General features: G+C 42.5%; 1 long non-coding RNA gene across 15 annotated transcripts in view; it reads left to right on the forward strand.

Moving 5' to 3' along the window:
• LOC135412330 (uncharacterized) overlaps positions 1 to 22,226 on the forward strand; it is a 475,906-nt gene that overhangs the window by 337,730 nt on the left and 115,950 nt on the right. The window lies entirely within an intron of this gene.

Below are 22,226 nucleotides of genomic sequence, written 5' to 3' on the forward strand. Positions count from 1 at the left end.
TACTGAGTGACATGTGCAAAATTGATCATTTCAAGAGCCTTTTGTACAGCACAAAACTTCAAGCAGAGAACCCAAGGCATTTCCTTTCATCAACCTGGTTCTAATTTGATCAAAGCACGAAAAAATTCAGCCCGCCTTATTTCCTGTCCAGTTCTTTTTTACACTTTACAGCACATTATATATCAGTCTCATATCCCAGAATTTTAAGAAGCAACCAGTTATATAATTGGATCAACAGTTGCCAATCACTCCAGCCCAGCACTGCATTATTACTAAGCTGACTGTAATTTTGAAGCTCTTTTTTATTATGCATATGACTATATTATCACTGTATACGTATTAGGACAGCTGAATGAGCCCCTTAAGGAAAATAAGGGTTCCAGTAACATTGAGAGGGGAGAGATAGAGTTGAGGATTCACCCCTGTTACAACCCTAGTGCCTCATGGCACATTTTCAGGAGAAAGGAAAAGAGCCGTGTGCTGCCTGTGAGTCCGACCCTCAAATCCGAATATTGCCACGGTGCTGAAGTGAACCATCGTGGCTGCTGAAGCAAATTCAAAATCAGATGTGTTTGCTGCTCTCAAGTGTGGTGGATCGCAGAAGAATTTTGCATTATGTAAGTCTTTCAATCCTGTTCCTCCCCTCTCAAAGCTCCCTCCCCACAGGCACCTGCACACACAAAAGTTCAGAATGAAGCCACTCTGTTGTGCGCTGTTCCTTCCTGAAGAACTTGCCAGTTGTCATTTGCATGTGACAAAAGCAAGCGCTGTTTCATGTCAGTAATTCACACAATTATGGAAGGTAGTTAAAAACCTCAGGAAAATAGTATTTTTGCCCCCCTTAAGCCCGAGATGTCAGAGTTCTTTGAAAGACCTTGGTTCTTGTCTCAGTCGTGTCTCCATAAATAAAACTGAGTGACAGCCTGTTAGAAAACTCCACGTTTTATACCATTAATTTCCAGATGAGCATTGCTACTCAAATCAGCATTTAATTCCCGACACCCTGAATGTTTCAATACCTTGTAGCAAGCAAATACAGGGAATTTACACAATGGCAAACAAATTACAGAAACATTCCATAGAGCTGACATATGAACTCATAACCTCTTAGGTAAAGGTGCATGGCTATTAATGTAGTTTTGTTATTGTAAGGAACTCCCTTCTTTTTTTGCTGTTCCTGTGCAATTCATTTGTATGCATTAGCTTGAAAGAATTAAACCTGTAAATCATAGCTTGGGCAATAATAATAATATAAAGAAAACAATATGATTTCTTCTGGTTTTGCCATTTCAAACTCACAGATTTACTGATGCATCAATAATACAAAGAAAGAGTAAGATTTCTTCTGGTTTTGCCACTCCAAACTCCCACATTTACTGGTGCTTATCAGTTTCTGCTTTGGCTTTTTCCCCTCTTTGTGCATACACACAGAGACATGAATATTTGAATATGTGCAGGTGTTTTTAGGTATGTATGTGCTTTGTAGGAACATATCCATATGTTTCCAACATAGGCGTTTTTAAAAGGGCAATAATTTCATATATTTTACATATCTGTGGACACAGACAAAAGCATGGATGCGTAAAAATGTAATGTCTCCCCTCAGCAGCTGGATTCTGTGCCCTACAGGAATTCACCAGGAAAAACTCACGAGCAAAATGCAGTTTTAAGCATCTCACTGTAATTAAAATTGCCCAGTAATTTTTGGACAAAGTGATAAAGTGAGGAGATACCTGGATTTGGAAGTCTGTGGGGTTTTCAGAAAAAGATTTTGGCTTTTATTACGTTTTTTGTGGGGGTAAGTGTTCCCTCTATGTTGTATTTATTTAAATGTCAGCTCTGAGTAGGTGCCTGGCCCTTCACACCCCTGCACCTTGGACACGGGCTGATAAAATGAAGCAAGTGGCTTATCACTTTTGAAGCCTGTTTTACAGTACTGTGTTTCTTCTTTGGCAATTCATGCTGTGTTTTTAAGTAGTGCAATAAACCCCCTTAACTATCTTCCTGTGTAAAACTGGCTGTTGTGTGAGGAGCGTGGTCATCCTCAGCTGCTGCTGTGCTATTTCTTAAAAATCCCCCCCAGCCCAGAGAGAAGCCAGGCCCCTGTGCAGGTGAGGTGTGTGTGCAAACAGGACTCAGTGTACACCCCCTGCTACAAAGACAGCAGTGGCATCAGCCCAGAAACAACCCCTGTGCCCTCCTCCTCCCCCTCTGCCCATCCCTAGGATAACGGGAGAATTGAAATTCCCATTTCCAGACTCGCTACAGATTAATACAGTTCAGCATAGATACTTATTCTCTGATAGTTTCCCATGCATCTTCCCAGTGAAGTTGATAGAAATTACTCCTGCAGAATGCATAAAGCAGATGTTATCCCATTAATTAGCTCTGGACCTGAGCAGGCTCAGGACTTTTCCATTTGCAGGCCGATAGGAATTGGTCCCAGTGAGCGTGCTCCATATCCACATTTAGTATCATCTCATAAACAGCCCTGAAAACACAGCAGGCCCTTGATGAAGATACATTAGCTTATTTCTAATTTAAAGTTATGTTGCTTAACCTTAATGTAATTGGTCACTGGTGACCAACTGTTTGTACAGTGAGTTGATGACCAAAGAGATGTAATAAATTATAAAACTTACTGCTTAAATAGAGGGAATGACTGTTCTGTTAAAAGCCTTGCATGTAATAATGGTAAAATAATTACACCTCAAACAGAAGAGCCTTGGATCTGATAAAGCTAACAAAGTCTTTCAGATTAAGGTGTTTTCAGTCTGCTTTAAAGGACATGTATAAAATATATTTTTTTTCCCTCGCAGTGCAGTGTCTTATGTTGGCTGAATAGTCAACTTTCAAAGCTCAGCCCTAATATTGATTAAAAATAAATTGGTAAATCAAGATACTTTCTTTTAGAGGGGTTGTGGGGATTAAAGTAATTAACCGATTTCAGTGGTTAACAAGAAACAAAAGAAATTTGCACAAATAATTATATTCTGTACCTCGATTCAAAGTCACTGCTAGACGTGTTTCAGAAAAGAGTTGATTAGCTGGTAGAATAACCAGGATAATAATCAACTATGGAAGTAAGTAATTGACACAACTTTAATGTTTAATAATGAATAGCATGCCAGGGGCAAAATAAAGGGAAATCTGCTTCCTGAGACCCGGTTCAGACCTCGCATTTCTTAGGCCAAATATAGCAATTACTGGAGACTCCTGAGCTGCTGCTGTGGTGCTGCAGCAAAAGTAACAGGTGCAGTTAAATGGCAAGTGCACAAGTGGCTGTATTAAATCCAGGAGTTCCTATATGCTGCAGTTTAATTTCAAGCCTTTTCCCTGCTGAAGACTTAAGGGTTGATTTTAAAAATGCAGGAATGTAATGAACTCTTACTGCTCCACGTCCGCGTTTCACTTCTCAGCCGGCATTGTATTAACAGCCAGTTCATTAAATCAGGAAGAGTCAGGAAGAAGTGTATGATTTGCTTGTCTCAGAAGCGATAATTTCTCTCTCTAAATATTTGCATTTTAAAATTTGGGCTCCCCCCAAATGCCCCAACTTCACAATAAAGAAATCGAGTTGATTTTTTTTTTTTTAAATCCTCGTATTTCATTTCTTACAAGGACCTTCCAATAATTTAAACTATTTACAGTGCCTCAAAGATCATTATTTCCCCATGACTCCTCAGAGAAATATTGGAGCCACTCTATTTATTGCTGACATTAGATTTACCTTTGAAGACTGGTTTACAAAATGGAGACATTAGGGTGTGAAAGTCATTGTTTTTTTTTTACACTGCTCGGAATGCTAAGTTTTTGTGTTTGCTGTATTAGAGTAAACATTGCTATAGCTACTGGGTTTGTTATGGAAACTTGAAAAGCAGATGCATTAAGGTATTTTGTTTTTAAAAACACACGGTCCTTTATAAGGAAAAATATAAATACAGTTTGAGGGCTTGTCACGAATGTATATTTAAAAATAACACCCCCCCAAACCCATGAATAAAAATGCTTTTTGGCTTTCTAAATGGAGGCAGAGAATTGCTCAACCAATAGAAAAGCAGGTGGGGTAACACATCCTGATTCTTGTAATTGAGGCTGTAAAGAAAGATGAGAGATATGTGCACTGTTGGTGTCACAGTAGTTGTGATCTGTGAAAATAACTTCAGAGCAGCCTTTCCTAATATTAAAATGTCTCTGTTGCTGTTCAACTAAAAATCAATACAGCTCACAATTTTAATAAGGAACATGAATCTGAAAATGTGTTTAGTATCAGGTTATATAAACACACCCTAATGAGATACTATAAAATCCATCACATTAAAGGCTGGTTCCTACAAGGTATATTAGCTAAAAATGTTCAATATATTAGGTCAGTGTACAACACTACACATAACAAAGCAGGTCTGTCAAGGCAAGATGCATGTTTTGCCCCTTAAAACTGTTATGTTTTGCACATTTTAGAAGGTTCTTTGAATACATGAATAAGATAAGTTATTCCCATCTCTTTCTTAAGCAATCTCAGAAATGGCTGTGACCTGAAATTGGAAATCTTGTAAACACCCATCCGAAGAGAATGTCTGCAGTTCTGTCTTAAAGAGATGGTACATGTTTAATTATCCCAACTTCTTGGAGGAGAATACTATTAACATACACATTAGCATCGTCCCATTGGTTCCTCCTGCTGCTCCACCTTAGGGGCAGCAATAGGAGCTAATCTTATTGCTCCCATGCGCATAATAATGAAATTTTGTCTTGTCTCTGAGGCAGGTTCTTTGGTCTAAAGTACAGCAGGAAACATTTCTTTTTTTTTTTTTTCTTCTTTTTCTTCTTTTTTTTTTTTTTTTAAAGAAAATTCCGGACCAACTCATTTAAAAAAAAGATTTGAAAAATTAAAATTCTCCCTCGGTGAATACCAGAGGCTGCAGAACGCGGGGCTTTTGACTCGAGAATCAAAATTAAGCAATTGTGCAAATAAATTGCTCTGTATTCACATATGGAATCCAGTACACTGGAGCTGGGGGTGTATTCAGCTCTTTGAAAAACTGGAAGCCGTGGATTTTCTGTTATTTCATCCTGCAGTGTCCACATAGGCTGTTCTCAAAGAATAACATAAGAACAAACAAAAAGAGATGGGTTTAATATAAAATACCTTTGCCTTTTCCTAGCACTGTTCTACAGACTATAATGGGGAGAGGAATAAAAAAAACACAGGCAAAAAAATACATGTGAATTCAAGGCTAGTGAATTAAGGGAGGTTGTACCAACATTTCCCCCACTGTACATTATTTGTATTCAAGGTTTTTGAAATGACATTGTAATCTGATGATGCACCAGCCTATTATATTGTCTAGCAGGACAAATATCCTTGCGTTTTCTCTGTAGAACTAACACAATTTTTCCATGTCAGAGGTGCATAATATCCTGGCGGTCATAAGGAATGATGCTATTAATCCTCTTGGGCAATCTCCAGGTCTGATTATTAGGGAAATAAATTTGCATGCTGCATATGAGCTAGGTGAATCACCGAGAGCACAAATTATATTTCCTGACAGCAAGTTAGAGAATGGAGCCACATCGCTTTTTTATCTTTTTCTTTTTTTTTTTTTTCCCTCCCCTCTCTGAAAGCTATAGAATTTCAATTCATTACATGAGATTGGTTAGAATTCAAGTCTCTTTTTAAGTTGATATTAAGTTGAGTCTGTTATCTCTGGGAAGGCTAGTAGGTTCCCCTGAGTATCCACCTAATCACTACTTAAAAAAATCGAAACGTATAGTTAGTGTCATGATTTAGGTACCAGAGCCACTTTATTTATCAGTGCAGAGTGAGATAATTTCAATTTGAGGCTCTGTAGCCCTCATGAATTTAACCATTTTGAAAGCTTTTTTCCCTCTCTCTCTTTTTCTCTCTCTGCCCCTTTCCCCCCCCCTTCGTGTGCATATTGCAATAATGGTTATTCTGGGCACCTGTTTTGGTGCTCCCCGTGCATTTCTCAGGCCACTTTATCTCTCAGATCATATATGTTTGGTTGTACGTTCTGAAGATTTTGGGGTGAAGTGTTATTTGGATTTCAGTTAGGAAATTTGGCTGTGCTCTCAGTGCCAGGAGCACTGCCAGGCAGTTCTGCTTTTCATATCGATGATGAATGTATTTTTATTATTTTTACCGTTTGGCATCTGAGCAACCTTTTTGCATTATTAAATCTGAACAGGGAGAATGATAGCAAATGAGAGGAGAATAAATGGCTTTATGTCCTGATGTATTAATTAAGCAGACATTTATTATAATCACAGTTTTATAGATGTTGTAAAAAGCTATTTTTTTCTTCCCTGATATACGTCCATGTATGGGAACTTTTGTGAGCTGTTTTGGAAATTTGCTGGGTTTCTGGATTTCTCTTTGAAATCCTCATCACTGGTGCTGCACTGTACATGCAGACAAGCACAAACAAGCCCTGGGGTAGTGAGGAAAGATGGATCCAGCTTGGAACTGAGCAAGGGATGTCTCGACTGACGGTGGTGGGCTATAAATCCGTATGGATCAGGTGCAGCCCTGAGTCTGGGGGACTCTGGAATGTCTCATGCTACCCACTGGAGCTGAGCCAGGCTTGATGACACAGAGAACCTCTCCAGTGGTCAGAGCTGTGGGTGTGATTGAAGCAACACGAGCCAGTAATATGTCTGATAGTGCCAAATCTGAAGTGTTCTTAATCATTTACTTATTCATGAACTGCAAGCAGCAGTCCTGGAAGGAAAGGGATATATCTCTGACTCACAATTTCATGTGTTGCCAAATACACAGCAAAGGAAGCACTTTTAATCATCTTACATGAAACCTCTTTAGGATTTGTCTATTCTCTCATCCGTTGGGTATCTTTATGCTTCCTGAGCATGGCTGGTGCCATTTCTTTCCAGAACAAAGGTCCTTTTGTTTGTTTTCTTTTTTGTTTGTTTTATTAATTTTCTGCTCAGCATATGGGTTGTGCTTCTTCGCAGACAGGAAGTATTTCCCACATTTAGGAAAAGGAAATAGCCTTTGGAGAAAATTCAAAGAAAGTCCATTGGGGAGTGACTTGCCTGTTCAGAGTGTTATTTCCTATTCCTGAACAGAAACATCAGCCTTATTTTTGGCATCAAATAGCAGTGCTGCCATAAGCACGAGCCTCTTTAATTCCCATCTTGTAGTGGACATTTATACTGGTAACAGAGGCTGTTTGTTGCTCTCCTGAAAAGGGGATGGATGATAAAAGAAGGGAAATTTTAACAAAACTGAAAAATTGCCTCTCTCCTGTTGTCTGTGACCCAGCCAAGGTCTCACTGATAGTGCTGAACCCCAGCAAGGAAAACAAGGGACCTGTCTCAACATGGGTTGTCTGGGATTTTGGAAGTTGTCAGACTTGTATCCACCAGCAGATCCATGACAGTTCCTGTCACAGGGCTGCCTTTCCTCGGCCTGTGGAGGAGGAGGCTGGTGGGAAAACAATGGGTGTTTTAATGGGCTCTCCTTTTGGGGTGGGGCTGGAGCATAAGGTCATCTGTGTCTTTATAAATTGAATAAATAGGTAAGATCAGCTGATGATAACACAGAGAGAAGGGAATGCAGCAATGCCCAGTCTGGCTACTTCTCCTCAGCACTAAATCACAACCAGAATGTGGGGAAAGGGCAGAGTAGGGAGAGTCACAGACATGCCAAAGCATGGCAGCCAGTAAGCTTTTATTTCAAACTTTATCTACTACTGCCCCTCAACAGCACACAGTGAAAATACTCCCCTGAAAATAGAACCAATGAGTTTTGAACTCAAAGAGACAGAAAAAAAAATGGAATTGAAAAGATTAAAAACAGTAGTTTCTCTGGGGAAAAAAAAAAAAAAAGAAAAAAGTGGGTCTCCTCAGTTGTTCCTTTGGATTTCTCCTGGTCTGTTAATGTCCATGGTCTGTCTGTACCTTAAACCCTGCATCCAGCAGATCTCTGCAAGCACACAAGGGACACCTGCTTAAATCAATTGTGGCTGTGTGTTCTGTGCTCACACGGTGTGTGCCAGGGCATCAGGACTGAGCAGGGCACCAGGATTGAGCAGGGCACCTTCCTCTGCTGCGCTTTCTAAACCACCACCAAATCAGAGGACTTTGCCAACTGGAGCTTCACCCTCATCATGGAGAGCTTTTCCTGAAGGTTTATAAGCTTAATGCAAATGTGCATAAAGCCAAGTATGTACAGTGCTGATCCCAGGGGGGCTGGTGCTCAGCTCTCAGGAACACGAGCAGCCTTTAAAACTTGGGGAACTCTACCTGGAAATGCTGCTTTGGTTGAGGAAAGCAGCTACACTCCCTGAACTCTGGTGTGGTCCACTAAACTTACAGTTGTCAGTCTCCTAATATTTTGGGGTTAGTAAGATGAGGAGCCAGAGACCACTCTAAAACGCAGAAATAATGAGACCCAGCTCCTCTTCTGGCTTTCTGATCGTGAGTTTGAGCAGATAAGCACTCCTGAGGTCTGGAAGGAGCCAGTTTTCCTGGCTGCTGCTTCTGGGATGTGAAGGGAAGGGGCTGGCACACACAGCACTACATCTGCCTGGACTGTGGATGCATCCTAAGGAGAAAAGAGGAGGGGAGGGGGAAAGTCCTGAACCAACCCCAAGCAAACCACAGAAGCCCTCAGCCCGGAATGTGACCCCCGGGTTGGATGTGTCAGAGGGAAGAGGCTTCCTGTGCCTGTGCTGCTGCGTGGGACCTGCAGCCATGGGAGGCTGAAGGCTCTGCCCCCCGTGCTGGGCGGCCACTGTGTGCCATCAGCTCCTGTTCAGTGACCTGTCACAGCAAAGAAGGAATCTCACATGGCCTGAAAAGCTGACAGAACAGTTCACCTTTCGGGGAAATGTAATATTTTCTGATAAGGAGCTTATGTTAGTTTTCTTAGCAAATAGCCTGAAAGCATTTCTGTCTGTGGCATTTCTAGATGTGATAAGTTGAAGGAAACATCCTTGACCATGACTTAACAAAACAGGCCATTTGTTTCATGGGGTAGCTGTTTCCAGAAATGTAAATAAATGGCAACTTAAGGATGATATAAAATAAACGATCACAGAGACAGCCCAGAGCTGCATTGTTTCAGAAAACACAAGGCACTATTTATGGAGCTGTAAACAGAGGAGTGTGTTTATTATTGCACTTGGAATTAAATCAGAAAGCCAGAAAGCTGAAGTTTTGGGAAAAATCAGTCCACATTTTAGAAGTTCTTTGGTGGGGTTACTGCTTGTGCTGCGTGTTTGCTTTGGAATGAATCAGCCTTTTCTGTGAGAATGGCATCTCGCAGGGCCTAATTCTGCCATTTATTTTGCCACCTCCTTGACGTGAACGAAGCTGAAGGGGAGATGGTGAGCACAGCTGGGGGCAGAAAGTGTCCAGTTTCTGCTTTATGTACAAGTCTCAAACGTTTCAGGAGTGTGAACTGAGAGCCCAGTGCCTCTCTGTAGAAGCAGGTCCTGGTCAGAGCCCTGCAGCCAAACCCTGAGACCTTCCCCGCCACTGTCCCCAGCTCAGGGCCAGTGTCTGCCTGTCCTGAGCCAAACCTCTGTGGGAAGAATGGAATCCCAGCCTGGTTTTGTGGCAGTGGTTATTTAGGGGTGGGTTTACTTGCTTTTGTACCTGGCTCTTTAAGAAAGATCACCCAATTAAGTAGCATTATTGGTAATACTGTGCCACTTGGCTTGAAACTGCTGTACTCTTATTAACGATCTTGGTAATTATTAGAACTGTATTTTTGCAAGCCTCACCTGTACCATATGTGCCCCTCTCAAGGAAACATGCTTGGCTCATCTAATGCAGTGTTACAAACTGCCTTACACACCCTTTAAATTGAAAATGCCTCTCCCCCCACTGTTTTACTGGTATTCCTAAACTATTAGGCCGCATTTAAAAATGAATTGTGTGCAATGACATTAGAGAAAGGGGTTAGGCTTTCTGAGCTGCTACCAGTGACATATGACTGTAGTGACAGACAGTCAGCAGTATTCAAACTGAATTAATCTGAAAAAGCAGCAGACTTCAATGTGGAGTTTAGGAGGAGGCTGAGCAGCTACATATTTACAAAAGGGATGTCACTGAACCGTCTTTCTACCCAGGGATAGCCTATGGCTACTTAATACTTTTAAACCAGTAGTGGAAGGATTAAATACACCTGAAGTCAGGTCTTTGAGGCCATTTCCCTCTTGTGCTTTCTTTTCCTTACTTGAGTTGCACCTCAGCAGCTATTTTTTTGAAGCGCTGTGAGAAAGGGTGGGTATTCTGATACCTTTTATTAGAATTGCACAGAAGTAGGAGAATCCTCACAGAGACACAGGCTCCTTTTTCTGTTGCCTTTGAAAAGTTAAGACATGTGAGGTTACACAAGACACAGACACTGCAGTGCAGGAGGAGGGATATGGTAATAAAGGTGATAGCGATACCTTAATTTAACAAATATGCAGTGCTAATTATGTAAACATGTGAGAACTCTAATGTGTGTCACACAATTGAAATATTTTACAGCCTAATTCGAGATTATACAGTAATAATGTTATTTTATATTGGCTAGTTGACAAGCATAGGCCAGGGCTGTCTATCAAACAAAACTGTTGTGCCAGATTGTATCTTGGCGATAAGCACAAAAGAAGAGCCAGTCAAATTCTGTTTACATATTAATCATTGCATCAGATTTAGGTCTGTGCTACAGACATTTCCTTCACCAGTAGCTGCAAGGGGGAAAAACCCCTCTTTGTACTTGGGTGGGCCATATTTTAAACAGAGTGATTTCTACAGAAAGCTGCTGCAAAGCTCCAGATCCCATTTTGCAAATGTACCCACGAGAGCAGGCTCCGTTCAGAGGGATTTAGGCAGCAATGGCTTTTCTCTTTAATCGTTATTAAACTTTTTCTTCCCCTTTTTGCTCGCAGAAGTTGGGATAGATGCTTTGAAAACTGGCAGTATTCTGACACTTTAGCTGGTTATAGAGCTTTATTTATCCTCCTGTGTTAACAGGAGCATGTCATGTACTGAACAAAACGAGCACGGGAGGCAAATTAGAAAACCTGGACAGGTTTGGAGGCTTAAAGTAGAAAACACCGTTTTCCCCGCTCTGAAGTGCACCCTACAGTTGGTACTAATTTTCTCTAAGTCTCTCAGTGTCATATCCAGAATTTTCCTCCCCCCTGCCTCCATGGCAAACAACGCCGTTCCCCAGATCCAAGTCTGAAATCCTGGCCTCGGTGAAGGCAGTGGAGATGCCAACATCAGGTCAGTGCAGAGGAATGTTGCTCTAGAAGTGCCTGGTGAAACTGGATTGTCAATCTATCCAGCCCCAAATCCAGCTTTTTGGGAATACTCAGGGCCAGATTGCTCGAGGGAAGACAAAGACATTTTTTATTGCCCAAAGAGGATGTTTCTCTCCAACCTCCATCAGCCCGTGGTTCATTTCTGTCACAAAGCATTAGGGGTTTCAGCCTTTCTGAGATATTTATCTTAATCCTGGCTGGGATGTCCTCATTATTCACATAAGCATCTAAATTAAACTATTTTCTATCCCATGAAGGCCTCAGCCAGAAGGATATCTCGTGGCGATCAGTTCTGTAGGTTAATTATGAACCGTGTAAAATAATATTTCCCTTCTTGGTTTTTAAAGATGTTGTTTTTCAGTGTTGTTGCATTAGGAGGAGAGGAAAGGAGGAGCAGGCAATTGATCTCCTCTCTAACTTTCATTAACTCTCTCATGTCCCCCTTTTTTATTTGTCCTCAGTAAACGAAGCAGCCCCAATCCTCGCCGTCTTTTCTTCTGCCACTAATCATTTTTGTTGCCCCTTCCTATTTGAGCTTTATGGTCTTTCTGGATGAGTTGACTGTAGCTTGATACAGCATTTTAGCTACACCATCCAGTTATTCAGTGACCTGGTGGTTTAATATTAATTCCCATCCTGTTCTTTATACAGTAAAGAACACACTCACTTTTTTTGACTGCTGCCTCCAATTCTTTAGCTTTATCGTCGAGTTGTCCAAAGTGGCACATGTTTTCTCCTCCCTCTCTTTTCCCCCAGTGGTTAGTTAATTTACAACCCAGCCTTGTGCATGAGTTCTGAAAATTATTCATTCAAATATGCATTACCTTGCATTTATGAACAGTGAATTTCATCTGTCTTCATGCTGCGCATCTGTCTGGTTTTTCTAATCTTTTGTAATCACGGGTAACCTAAATATTTTTGCGCCCTGTGCAAATTTTGTCACCTTCCCCTCTCTTTTCCAGAACGCTAATGAATATATTAAACATCCCCAGTCCTAATACTGACTGCTGAAGCACTTCATGGTGAGCCTTTTAGCAAGCTAGCAATCAACAATTTATTTCTCCCCTTTTGTTTCCGTCTCTGGCTGTCTTTGTTTAACATACAGATTTATTTTCAAAGCGATGCCATTTCCAAGTGTTCTGCTGAGAGCCCTCCCACGGGGTGTGGGAACAAATGCATGCCTCTGACCTCGGATGTCCAGTGATACCCAGCACTGGTGCTCTGACACAGCACTCACAGGTCTGTTAGGGCTGCAGACGTGTCAGCTGTGGTTCAGAGGAAGGAGACTTGATTAGGAAGTAGAGATGCAGGTACTGGCAGGTTTGACTCAGCCTTATTCATATCCCCCACAAAAAAGAGAGAGAGATTGATTTATGCAGCTCACCAAGAAGAGACTTCTTTCTCTCCCCTTCCTCAGTTTAAACCAAAGCTTTCAACACAGCCCTGCTGCCCAGCCAGGGTAAGTGGATATATAGCAAGAGGCCCCTTGCAGAAAGACTGATGGTTTGCACTGAGGCTCCAGGAGCGAAAAACCACCAGTCCTGCTCCCAGAACTGTTATTGGAGTTTGCTTTCAGGCAGTTGGTCGCCACCTTTCCCAAGAGACAGCTGACATCCCCATGGTGCTGCCTGCAGCTGATTGCCAAGTGTTTGGTGCTGCAGTGTGTGCCTCACACAGGGATTATTGTTACCTTCCTCATCACCTTGGGTTCGTATTGGAATGTTGCTGGGACGTGGAAAACAATGGTCAGGCCCTGCTTTGTTCTCCTCACATGGTGTTAATGGCCTGGGCTTGGTTTTGTCATTATGCAGCTCTTACTGTAACTTTAATGGGCTGCAGTTTGTTCCAGTTATTGGAATGAATTCTCTCCTGGCTCTTTGGTCAAACAGAGACACGTTCGGTTGGCAGGTGGGAAATTGAGGCGTGGAGGGACTTTGCTCACGGAAAAGGCTCATGGCAGGCAGAGCAGCAGGTTGAATCCTCCTCTCCCAAGTCCTAGGGAGGACCTGCTCTTTAGTTTTGGGCTGTTTGACCCTCCTGGTCTGTGAATGCCAGGTCAGTGTGGTTCAGCAGGAAGCACAGCAGAGCTCTGGAGATGAACGTGCCGGGTCCAATGTGGCGAGGCCGTGCCAGCCTCCATCGCTCCCCTGTTGGTCACAATCTCTGGCCATCAACCCTTCTCTGTGCTCGGTTCCCCATGTGGGCTCTGTTTCCTACCCTCACTCCTTTGTGTGCCTGAGTGGTGGTTCCTACCTTAAAGCTGTTATTTTCAAGTTTTAATAATATTTTGCAACTGATTTCCTGTTTCTTAGCTGACAGCCGTTCCAAAAGTAATCTTTGGCAGGTACTAATTTGGGTGATGACCACTTGATCTACATTTTTGGTGGGTAATTACTCAGTCAGAAGTGAGCAAATTTGATATCCCCTGACAGTCAGTAAGGCAGGCATTTTTACTACCCACTCATTAGAGATTCACTGGTAGTGAAGTGCCCTGAATTTTGTTAGTTCTCCCAGACACAAGTAAAATCCGTCTGTTAAGTACCAGAAGTTACTACTTATGTTTATTTTGTCACACTTACACAGTCCAAAATACACTGGCACTTTGAACAGTGACTTTTTTTAAAAGTGAGGTGCTTTGGTACAGTGAAACTACCAGGAGATCAAAATTGCTATGGCTCCTGAGGCTGGATGCAGTGCTGTGTCCTACGGCAGATTCTTCCACAGGCACGTTGTTGTGCAGCGACAAGTGAATCTCTGCAGATTTGGAGGGCTGATTTGGGGAAATGCTGACAAGTTCCTGAGCTGCCCAGTCCCTCCAAACTGTGGGAGCCAGGCTCACTGCTTTGCTCTGGCAGCTTTGCCTCCTCTGGTGAGACACAGCAGCTGCAAATCCGGCTGTGCTGGCCCAGCTAAGCTGGGTTTGTGGTGCCTCGTGTTGCCAGGATGGCCAGAGCACACCGGTGAGTCCTGCCCTCCAAACTGCTTGTGTACATGGAATGGGGCTGGATATCTCCTGAGAAAAGGGGGCTATTCCCAGATTATCAGCACAGCTTGCTTCCTTGCATTACTTTGGCACCAGACTCTGCTTCCCGTAAGACCTTGTGCAAAAGCGAGCAAAGAGAAAACATAATGTGGGAAGAAATAGCCAGACTTCTTTTCAAATGTCAGAGAGATTCAGATTTATTTTGAGTTTTAGAAGAAATGTGGGAAAGGGATATTTGCCAGATTCTTGGCCTCCCCATCTGGCTTCTATGAACTACCTTTTTATTCCTTCTTTCCCCGTAAGTTTCCCCAAATCGTGGAGCTCAAGTCCCCACAGCAACTCCCCCAAGAACCAGCTTAGAGTAGGTTGAGGATCTAAATAAAACCTGATCGTTGTTTTTGAACCAAGAAGCAGCTGGTACAGTGCCTAGTTTTTCCATTTTGCTTCCAAAATATCTAAAGATATCCAAGTTATTTTGAATGTGACAACATACCTGAACCAGTACTTCTCCTGGAGCACTCAAGAAAGCCTTCTCTGGCTCCATCACCTTATTCCTCAGTGAGGTTTGGATCATTGTTCACTTGGACTTTTTCCTGACTCCTTGTTCAAACTCATCTCTCCATCCTTTCTGGTTGTCCCTTGGCACGTGGAATCAACCTCCCCTCAGCTCTGCATGTAGGATCATTGTTTCGGGGATGGTTTTGAGGATAGTTTTGGTGGTGTTTAGTATGTGGCACTTCTTTTGAGCAATATTAATTAAATATGTTTAGTCTCTTAATGTGGTTTAAATATGTAGGGTGTGTTGTGCAGTCCCTCCACAGAGAGGACAGAAAACCAGTCCCCAAGAATTCCATCAGAATTCATTAGGGTTTTGATGAATTGCAACTGCTAAGGAATTGTCTCCCAGGGCTTGGAAATTAGTCAGTTCTGAACAGTGCAGATGTCAAATCACCTGAAGAGAATAAACCTGAGAAATGCTGTCTGAGGGATTTGTCGCTTCCAGAAGTCTGGAGAAATGGTTTCAAAAGGGAGAGAGAAAGGAAAAGAAAATCCCTTCAAGAAGGGACTGGACATCCCAGAGATAAAGCTTTACTTGCTTGTTCTTCTAAAGTGCTTTCTGAGGGGGTGTGTGCATACAAAATTAGCAGGGAGAATATCGATTTCAGTCTCTGAATTTGATTTCAGGGTTTGGATTGATTCAGTCTAAATACATTGAGTTTGAAAGGGATCCAACCATTTCTTTCTAAGTGGCATTTAAAATAAATATTACTCTATATTAATCTAGTGGGTAGTATTGTAAGTGCCACAGTTTATGCTTATTACACTTATTGAACAGGCTCCAATATCTCATGTAAAATAAATGGTGGAAATAGGAAAAAATTCCTTTGATTCTTCAGTCACTTCCTGCACTGAACATCATATCAGTGTTGGAGGAAAACCTTGCACAAATCTATATCATTGGCAATGTGATTATCTTTCTAATTGTGAAAACCATGTTTGTATCCTTTGTTTTCTGATGGAAACAAATACCTAAGTATCATCCTGTGTGAAGCAGGGCAGAGACATTGTTTGGAAAGCCCAGTTCTAGAGATTGTTTGAGCAGGTGGTGCTTGGAGTTTAGCAGCAGTCTGGTCTATTTTTTTTTTGTTTGTTTGTTTTAATCCATTATTCTGAAGCTTTGAGGGTGTTTGGATGTGAGATTTTTACTTTGATTCCCCTCTCCCCCCCCAAGGCAGAAGCCACTGCCTATTTGCATTTGGGATTTTGTTTTTGAACCTAAAATTGGATTTTGAACCCCAAATTCAAGATTAGATTTAAAACACTGATGTTACCAATCACAGGAATAGTTGCCATGTGGAAAGCTGATCCAGAATTAATTTTGGATACTGGCCACTGAAGAATTCCACAGGTTCTTATATCTCTTTCAGATCCATCAGGAAGCTGCTCTCAATGGTACAGGCTTGTTTATACAGTCTTCAGTAGGGGAAAAAAAAAGAGGCATGAGAAATAAAAACGTATAAAAGGAAGAACAAAGGGAAAAGAAAGCATGGAATAACAACAACAACATCATCTTTGTGGACTAGAACATTTGTTTGCCCATTGATACCTGGGAGAGAGGAGTTATCCTGGGTGTGGCAAAAATTGTTCACCAGGAAAAGCTCTGCTAAACATCCTTTTTGCAGTTTGGAAGTTGGTGTTTTCTCACCGTGTCTTGACATGCTTCAGCACCTCCTGCTTTAGATGAGGGAGAGGCCTACTCAAGTAATGTGGTATTTCTGACCCTGCCAGAATAAGAAAGTCCCAAAGAACTCACAACCTGAAAGGTTATCTGGAATGAAACAAACCTTCTTTGGAGGTTCATTCAACTTGCATCATCATTTAAGTCTGGTTAATGCAAATAACGGTGCATATAAGAACCCAGTCTCTTCTTGTCCTGTCTATACAATGCAAAGAAGAAATCTTAAAAAGCAAGGAAATATCATGTATAACTCCTCTGCCTTTATCTGATACTATTTCAATTTGTTTACTAAGCCAAAGAGTTGAAAATGTTTCTCAAACAACACTTTGGTATAACCCACTCTCTTAAGTCATATTGTGAAATTTTAATTTTTTTGTATTTATCTCCACTAGAATAACTCTAGAACAGCTTCCACCATTCTACCCTAAAAAGCATTCATTTCATTAGGTTATCTTCTTTCCCCCTTCCCTTCTTTGTTCCCTTGGACAGTTATCCAGCATTCAGGGAAGCATTTAAACACACACTTGATTCCAGGAAGTCAATAGGACTCAGCCATGTGCTTAAGTGCTGAATGAGGGCCCTGATTTGCATCCTGAATGCCTCCCCCTGCTCAGGAGCAGTCCAGGGCTCACCACTGGCAGTTCTCATGCTGCTGTACCTCTCACAAACTTTGTCACTCCCACCCTGTGCTGCTGCCTCAGGGCTGGAGGGGAACCAGGCCATGGCAGGTACCTTCTCATCCCTCCTGGCCAACATCCACTGGAGACATTCCTCCCTTCTGCTTGCCCTCATGGGAGGGCAGAAACCAGAAACCAGGCCCCACTGCAGCAGCTTTTCCCACAGTTAAACAAGTTACCAGGAGATTTTTGGAAGCTCTCAGCCAGGTTATGCAGCCCATAAAAGTACGAATGATTTACAAATATTTAACAAGGAAAAAACTAATTATGTCGCTGCTGTCACAGCGAGGGCAGGCTCAGAAATGGTATAATCAATATGGGAATGTTAGCTCTAATGCAGTCTGTCAGCTTTTTAACCAACCAAAAAACTTCAGCAAGTCTATAAACAGAATTGACCCTCTCTCTGCTGAATCCTGCCTGTGCCAGCAATATTTTTCTCTCATTATGTTCCATATTAGCAGTTGTCTGTCATGGGGTCTTGTGAAAATTATTAGTAAAGAAGCAACTATTCGTCAACAGAGAGGACTTGTCTCCAAGTATTGGAGCTAGAAAGGACCTGTGGAAAACAGTCAGAATTTTAGCCAATTCCCAGAAAGTTAAATTCTGTCTTAGACCCCGAGTGAGTCTTAGGGGGTTCATGAGAACACGTCTGGTGAAAAATCACACACAGTTAAGGCGAAGAATATGTTTGATGTTTGGCTTGTGTTCCACCTTTGCACTATTGCTAGCTGTGATTATTTTGGCTATATATTTATATCACTATATGTTTATATATGGTATATATTCTCTTTTGGACTAATCATCTCTAAAGGGGAGTAGATTTTCTGCAGAAGGGTCTGTCAGCAGTAGCTTGGTGGTGTTGGGTATCAGTGGCTCCTGGGTGCACAGAAGATGGAAGTTTGAACCCGTTTTGTCCAACAGAAACTACTGAAATCCAGCTACACCACAGACTGCAGGAAATTGTTTTCTTATGGGGTGCATATGTTTTAAAAGAAGCAACATTGCCATGTATTTTACATGGGTTATTAAATAACTGTATAAATTTAATGATTCAGATGTTTTGCATTATAACCTGGCATCTCAGGAGGCATGGAAATAGCACAGTAGGAAAATGTCATTGCATACTTCATAGGCAGAGCTGTTAACAAATGGAAATCCTTTTATAACTCTAGAAGAGATCCATCTTTAGTCCCCTGCCTGTCTCAACCTTCCACTGGTCTTCTGATGTGAATAAACTGTGACTAACGTGCAGTAGTAACGAGGCTGTTGGAACTGCCAGAAATCTTTACTTAGAGAAAGAAAAAAAAAGAAAATCTCCTCTCTACTTTGCAATTATTATCAGTGCATGAAAATGGCAAGAACCCTGTTTTGGCATTCACCTCAGGGAGCAGAGGGAGCAGATCACCATCGTCTGATCTCTTGAAAAATGGATACTTTCTAACCTGGGAAGTTTAAGCACAGATCATCAATATTTCTGTACATAAAGTGCTGGGTGGGTATTGCTCCCCTTGATTTGTTGTTTGTTAGACTAGTTTTGGTTGGTTACAGCATTATACATTGTAGTAACTTTGTTTATTGCCACTGTCACAACAAAGCAAAGCTGCTATTATGTTATAACAAACTAAAGCTACATTTCTAAAGCATCACATCTACCCAAACTACGGTGCTGTAACACCTAATTTACAGTTTATTCCAATCGCATGGACACTGGAAACATAAAATAATAATAATAAAAAAAAGGATTTCATTGGCTCATCCCAGCAGAAGTCCTTTCTGGTGTGGCTGTTCATCATGCAGGAAGGCAAGCAAAATATACTGTCCATAGTGTTTTTATATGGGACGTGCACAAACACACGATCTACATATTGCTGCAGTGCTGTCAAACACCCCCCGAGCCCCCGGCCAGACCATTGCTCACCCAGGGGTCTGCTGGAGGCCCTTGTCGTGAGCCAGCAGATAGATGGGGTACAAAGTGCTGCAGATAAACGTGGCTCCATGTGCCACAAAGTGAGGGACCGAGCTGCTGAGCACTGAGGGGAACACAGAAGGCAGAGCTGGACCCAGCAGAGTTATTTGCTGAACCTCATCAAAGCAGCCGTGCAGGAAGTTTGTAGCCAAGTTCTCATTTTCTTACCCTGAATCCCAGTGTGGCAGAGCCTGGATTCAGCCCTCTGCTTGGAAACCCGGGAAGGCTTGGAATGGCATCAGAAGGCTCATTAATGATGACCATGTCTAGGACCATTTTGAGTTGGAGCCTGAGAAGCCAACGTGAGGAACAGGGCCTGTGGAAGACCCTGTGGAAGGCTGAACCTGGGAAAAGAGTTGCAGAGGGATGAAACAAATGCTGAGGACATCTGGGAGGTGCTCTCAACTATGGCATTTTTTTCTAGCTGTAAAGCACAGGCATTCCAAGAGGGAGCTGGTGGGAGCTGGAGGTGCTGAGTAGGTTGTTTAGCTGGGATGTTAGTGGTGAATGTTGGTGCTGGGTGCAGCTGCTGCTGGACCATTTTACCGTGGTCTTTTTCCATGCTCCTGCAGCTCAGCTTGGTCTTGTAGCACTTGCAATCAAAGGCATTTGAAAGGGAGCTCGTGGACAGCACGTTGGATGTTTTGGTGTGGTGAAATGTTGGTCTGTGCCTGGAAGAGTTGGCAAGATGAGCTTGACAAATAATTTGCAGTTAATAGCTTACTTGATTTTTTTTTCCCCCGTTACTTTTTGGCAGATAGTTCTGCAGACTCATAAATTTGCTGTAAATAACTCCTAAGAGCAGGAAGCACTGCAGCAGTTCTTGAAAAACTCAGAGTAGCAAAGGAACGTGACAAATTCAGTAGCTGAGCCATCAGGATACAGAGAGCAGGTATCAAGCTGTGCCATATGTACAGTCATGGTTGGCTTGGAAAGTCTCCTCTCATAAAACCAAATTGTTCCACTAGGAAGTAAAGCCAGGAGCCTTTTGCCTACAAAATTAAATTGTTCTTTTCTTCCAAACAAATTGCATTTTTTTTTGTTTTGTTTAATGAAACACCAGACAGAATCTCATTTTTCTCCTCCAGCACTACCTGTCTTTTTCCTCTTATTTCACCCCTCCCCTGCCCTCCTTCCACCTCAGGGCAAATGGAAAATCTCATCTCCTTTTTAGGCTATTTATCTTTTCCTCTCCAAAACAGTCTCCTCTAACCCTTGCTGTCTTCTGCCAGTATGGAGTTGGACAAGTAAAGAGAAATGGAGGGGGGACCTGGAGGGAGGCTGAGGACTCGAAGTGCTCCCAGTAACCAGGCTGCTCACTGACTGGCAGAGTTGAGTCCAGCTGAACCTCACTCCAGAGGAAACAGCTCCAACAGGCAAAAGATGAGATCCATTTCCCTGAGGTGATGCATTTAGATTGATGACTGAGCTAAACAGTGTCTAAGGAGATGGGCCTGCTTCTTGTAAAGCAGCAGAAATTTCAGTCACCCATACATAAACCCCCCTTCCTCCTCATAAATCTGAACCTCTCTCAGAGCCTCAAGGTGGGTCATATTTTAACATTTTCCCCTTCAACATCGTTCTCCTGGGCATTGGAGTCTCTTGGTATGTGGAAGGCAGGGTTGATAGGATTTGGTGGCTTCACATGGTCTTTAATGCACCGTTTGTATCACTCAGAAATGGTGAGGATCCCATTGCCTGCTGTGGTGATACAAGAACCATTTTGCTAATCCCAAAATTTCAGAGCCAGTCCTTGAAGTCTCCTGCTGTGCAATGCCTGCCAGGTGTCCTTCAGAAAGAGCTGAACAACCCCACCAACTTCAAGGGCAACAGGACAGGGTTTTTCTGTGGTTTTCTGCACAATTACGGAGTAAAGTTTGGTAGAATAGTGTGATACAGTCACTGGCTTTGCTGTCTCATGTAATGTCACACAATGAGAATGTTTTTCCTGGCAAAGACGTTACTTGGAAGAGTGTATGTGGAGTGAATTTGGGTTTAGGTGTGGTCCTCTTGTGTTGCTGCACAGCAACATGCACTTCAATTAAATGGCTTCAATCCTGGGAATTTTGACCACTGAGCATGCAAACCCGCTTTGAGAGATCTGGCCTTAGTCAGAGACAAGCTCAGTGCAGAATAAGGATCTGTAAAAAGCAACACTACTGTTATTTCCTATTCCTAATATAAGGAAAAAGCAGCAATGTGCCACTCGTCCTCAACTGCTGGGGCCCGAGCCCCACAGCATATTCCCTGTGCACCTGGTGTACAGCAACTACAGGGCTTTGACCACGTAACAAGATCCACTCTTTCTGCTGGAGATCAGAGGGAGGGAGCCTCTGGCTTTGGTGTTTCCTTCTCTCAGGTGTCTGCAGACCCACCTGGTAATTCTGGTGTCAGACTGGGTGCACTGGAGAACATACTCAAGGGGGCAGCCCTTCACCACACAAATGGGACATTTGGGGATGGATCTCTGGCCAGCAGCAGGTTTGTGAGGGGGTAACTGGCAGAGGTCAAAGTGGAAGATTGTTTTTCTCAGTGGAAGTTGCTTAATGTGGAGAAAGGGGAAGAATCAGGGCCACACACACACACACACAAAGAATAGTCTAGGCAAGTGAAAACCAAGGTGTGTAGATAGTTGGGTGGAAGTTGGAGTTGATCTGATCACGTGAGAAGCAGAAGCAGAACCCAGTAAGAAATGTTTTCACTTTAAGTAGCCTGCCATGAGGGAGTTCTGACATCCTGATCTGTGCAATTAACCAAATTCCCTGCCTGTGGATGCACTGTCATCCTGGAAATGAGCAGCACGCCTACACTCGGGCTTACTGTGCCCCTCACATGTGGTCAGTCAAATCAATTACCAGCAACCTCCAAACATGCAGCAGTGAGGCTTCTCCAGCTCCACATGTTGGGCAGGATATTCACCATGTCTCGTAGCAGGCATAGAAAAAAAAGGAGAAATATTCATAATTGCTAAAAAGCCATCAAGGGAAATTTGCGTGTGTTACTGATGGAGTTGAAGCGTGGCCTTCAGTCATTTTTAACACATAAACTGATAGCC

This window comes from Pseudopipra pipra, chromosome 3 (assembly GCF_036250125.1).
Source record: "Pseudopipra pipra isolate bDixPip1 chromosome 3, bDixPip1.hap1, whole genome shotgun sequence".
Taxonomy (NCBI): Eukaryota; Metazoa; Chordata; class Aves; order Passeriformes; family Pipridae; genus Pseudopipra; species Pseudopipra pipra.